The sequence below is a fragment of the Chelonia mydas genome, chromosome 25 (assembly GCF_015237465.2).
Source record: "Chelonia mydas isolate rCheMyd1 chromosome 25, rCheMyd1.pri.v2, whole genome shotgun sequence".
Taxonomy (NCBI): domain Eukaryota; kingdom Metazoa; phylum Chordata; order Testudines; family Cheloniidae; genus Chelonia; species Chelonia mydas.
Genome location: NC_057858.1, coordinates 5,530,984 through 5,535,262, shown reverse-complemented (window position 1 = coordinate 5,535,262; position 4,279 = coordinate 5,530,984). Strand labels below are relative to the sequence as shown.

At 55.3% G+C, this 4,279-nt stretch overlaps 1 long non-coding RNA gene across 1 annotated transcript; it reads right to left on the bottom strand.

The window, feature by feature from the left end:
• Positions 1-465: 465 nt before the first annotated feature.
• Positions 466-1,764, bottom strand: LOC122463808. The gene is made up of 2 exons (XR_006287424.1): positions 1,625-1,764; positions 466-1,488 (listed from the first exon to the last, which is right to left on the bottom strand). It is a non-coding gene; the product is annotated as an uncharacterized LOC122463808 (long non-coding RNA).
• Between the last annotated feature and the right edge of the window lie 2,515 nt (positions 1,765-4,279).

Here is a 4,279-nt window from a genome sequence, read left to right as displayed (position 1 = left end):
CGAACTGGGGGCTCCAGGGCCTTCCAGCTGGTATCTTGCACCAGCACTAAATTCACATTGAAAGGCTAAGGTAACAAAAAGCAATCCCACCCTTTTGTTTGCTTCCCTGTCTCCCAAGAGATTGGGGGAGGTTGGTAGCCCTATCACACAAACACCCTGTTTAAAATAGCCCTATAACCTCCCTTTTCCCCACCCCAAACCCTCATTGCAGCATCTGGCCACATTACAGCTCCACGGCTCAGCATCCCCGCTCCCCCCCCTTCCAGCCTCGTAACTTTATTTCCCTGCAGAACATTTATGGGATGATTCTGAGACCACATGGCAAGGCACAGACCGCAGAGCTGGCTCGGGGGGGAGCTGCGCGGATGGGATCTCTTGCTGTGGTGGTGGTGGAGGACTTGGCGGGGAATCCCTCCAAGTGCCTGTTACACAATTTCCTGGAAAGCGGCAGAGGACTTTGGTTGGGTTGAGTTGTATTTAACCCCAAATGCAGGGCAGGGGTTGCATCAGCTCCTTAGAAGATTTATAAGTCACAGCAGAGGCAGGGCTGTTTGCAGAGCTGGTCCTTGTTTGAGTTCTGGTCCATTACCCTGTGGGAGTTTTGTTTCTTATGGAGGGGGAGGAGAAAGTTTCCCTTGTTCTTAGCCTATTGCCATTGTAAAGCAGGTCTTATCTCCTAGGCACTACCCAAACACACCTCCTGCTTCACTGAAGGCCCATCAGAGTGCATGGCTGGGTTGTGTCTATTTGTGCACTAACTTTGCTACAAACAGTTCTCTTAAAGGGACCCCGCAGAGGAGCACAATTAGATGGGTGCTCTGTCTACCTTGCTTTGCTGTGGCTAAAGGAGGCCTGGAAGAACTGCAGCTTCGGTTTGTTTGGCTTAGGCCACAGACCAGTGGCTCTCACTTCTTCCTTACCGTGACTCCACCTGAGGACAGACAGAATTTTAGGACCTCCCCCGCACACAGCCGTAAAGAATGGGCAGGTGATGGCCATCCTCAAAAGTCACTTACTCAAACAATGCAGAATCTCAAGCTTTGTTTCTTGCTAGGGCTGGTGCAGATCTCCTTGGAGCCCACAGTGACGTGGCTTGGGCCCCTTAGCAGATGGGGTGAGGAGTGTCAAATCTTTAGCAACTGTTTGGCCATTTGAATTAAATACACACACTAACACCCTCCCCTCTTCTCCCCGCCCCCCCACAATCCCATTAAGAAGTCAGAGTAAAAATCCCCACCCCTCTCAGTTCATCCGCACTCACTTGCCTGGTGCTTGATGTCAAACTCTGTTGATAATAATCCTAGCTCTTATACGTTGCTTTGCAACAGCAGATCCAAAGTGCTTGACAAAGGAGGTCAGTATCATTAGCTCCATTGTACAGCTGGGGAAACTGAGGCAGAGGGCGAGGAAGTGACTTGACCCAGGTTATCCGGCGAGGCAGCGGCAGAGCTGGGTCTAGAGCCCAGCTGTCCTTTTCCCGGAGAGATTCTGTAGGTAACGGAGTGTAGACCAGAGCTGAATTGCTAATATAAAAGCAAACAGGACAAAACTTAGCTTTTCCCCCTCCCCCTTAAAGCTGCACAAAAGAAGTCCAAGGGCACTGTTGTTTTCCACGGCTGCTTACCTCTGTGGCACGAGGTCCCCTGCTGTGTTTTGCTTCTGGCTGCGGCAGAACGTCTGCCAGCCCGGGGCGGGTGTTAACGCGTGAACTCTGTTCTCAGAACTCTGCTGCCATCACTGATGATTTAAACAATTTGTTGACATCCTGTCCCTGTGCTCCATGAACAGAAAACAGAGGGAGGGAGGGAGAAATAATTATGGATTGGCCAATAGAAATGAGCTGGGAAAGACATTTTCGCCTGACGCGTGTCATGTACGATGGGAGGTAAACTCAGCAATGTACCCGGAGGCTTTAAAAAGAGCAAAACCCACATCTTTTGCATCAAAGCAGAGGGCCGGGCTAGTGGCCAGAACACAGCACTAGGAGCCAGGAAAAACAGCGTGGTGGTTGTTCTTAAGTATGTGTTTTGCCATGGCGCCTAGAAGCCCCAGACACGAGCCAGGATCCCAGTGTGCCAGGTGCTGTACAAACAGACCAAAAAGGCAGTGCTTGTTCTAAGATGCTTAAACTCTTAAAACATGAGACTACAGATGGATGGGGGAGGACAAAGGCATAAGGGGACAGCTGCAGTCAGCATGGTCTCGGCCCACCAGCTCAGCGCATGGGACTATCCACCCTTCGTACTCCCCGGCACATACTTCAGGAGGTGAGGGCAGCCTTACTGCCCACTGCTCGGGTTTCCCTTGACCAGGCCCTGCTGGAGGGTGCTCCCCGGCCACCCTGCACCCCAGGCCAACCGGACTTTTTCATCGGGCCCCTGCCCCGTGAGTCCCCCCCCGGCTGTCCCACCCGTACACCACGAGCTGGCTGCACAACTTGTAGCCAGTTTATTTCTGGACCGTGCCAAGGAAACATCTGTACACACTCGTGTGCCACATCCTTCATTTCCTCACCCTCCTGTCCCGCCCTGATGCGAAGTGGTGGGACCTATTGCCACCTTTTGAGGGTGAGGGACCCCAGTGGGCCAGCGTATACTCCACCCGAAGCCCGCCGGGGATATTAGTTCGCGGCTCCTCTACAGAGCCGAGAGCAGGGGCATGTTCTTGGCACGGTTCACCCCCGTCCCTAATGCCTGCCCCTTTTGCAGCATGAGGGAGACCCTGGCACACGTGTACCGGGAGTGTGCCAGGTTGTAGCCCCTATTCCGGCTCCTCCTGGACATCCTTTTACGTTTCTGGCTGCACTTTTCCCCTCCCCTTTTCCTAAACTCACACCCTATCCGTGGCCCCACAACGTCACAGGACCTCTTTGTCCACCTCCTCCTAGCGCTGGCCAAAGTGGCTGTCTACAAGACCAGGGAGAGGAGGTTGGCTGGAGGGGTTTCCTGCGACTGTGGGGCCTATTTCCGATCCTGCCTTTGCTCACGTATCCGGGCAGAGTTCCTTTGGGCGGCGTCCACTGGCTCCCTTGTCACCTTCGAGGAGCAGAGGGCACCATAAGCGCCGACTCTGTGGGTGCTCCGGGGCTGGGGAAAAATTGGTGGGTGTTTCTGCACCCACCGGCAGCTCCCCGCCCTGCCCCAGCTCCGCCTCTGCCTCCTCCCCTGAGCGCGCCGCTGCATCCGGCTTCTCCCCCCTCCCTCCCAGCGCTCGCGCCGCGAAACAGCTGTTTCACGCGGCAAATGCTGGGAGGGAGGGGGGAGGAGGAGGAATGCGGCGCACTTGGGGAAGAGGCCGGGGCAGGGATTTGGGGAGGGGTCCAATAGGGCGGGGCCGGGGGAGCACGAGCACCCACCAGTGCCAACAAAAGTTGGCGCCTGTGGTGGGCACTGTCCGGGGATCTCTGCTCGATGGTTCCCTTTGTTTGACCCTTTGACCTTCACACCTGTCTCTGCTATATTTTTGGTTCTCCCCCATAATCATTTGAGTTCCTGGACCATGTGGATTCTTCCCACGGGCTGGGGGAGGGTCCTTTAGCAGTGGGCGGGCTTCCAGTTGGTATGCTGGAGCCGGGAGAGCCAGGGGAGGGATGCAAAGAGAGGGGTGATGTGGTCAAGGTGACGAGCTTTGCAGTAGCATTCTGACTGGACATGTGCAGGGCAAAGGGCGTTTGTCAAGGCGAGAGCAGGGCAGTGAGAGCCTAACCGAGAATTTTAGGTGCATGGATGGACAGGAAAGGCTGGATCTTAGACATGCCCTGCAGAAAGACTCTGCAAGAAACAGCCTGGCTGTGAGGACCTAGAGAAGAGTCTGCGGGGATCTGAGCCAGCAGTTCTCAACCAGGGGTCCAAGGCCCGCTGGGGGGCTGCGAGCAGGTTTCAGGGAGTCCACCAAGACCTGCAGGAGTTTTTCAGGGCCGGCATTAGAGTTGCTGGGGCCCAGGGGGAAAAGCTGAAGCCTCGGGGGAGGGGGGCTCAGAAAGAAAAAGTTTGAGAACCCGCAGGATGGGCGTGAGTCCAGTGATCAAGAAAGCGGGGGGGAGACGGTCTGGGGGAAAGATGAAGAGCTCTGTTGGGGCTGAGCTAACAGCTAGACATCCCCAAGGAGCTGGAGAGCCAGGCTGAGATTTTGCCTTGGACAGGAGGAGACAGGGCTGTAGCAGAGAGGTAGATCTGAGAGTCATCGGCCTGGAGGTGGTAGCTGGAATTGTGTTTGTGGAGGCGGCTGACCGGTAAAGGAGGCTGAGGATGGAGGACGGCTTCTGAGATCTTGCTTAAAA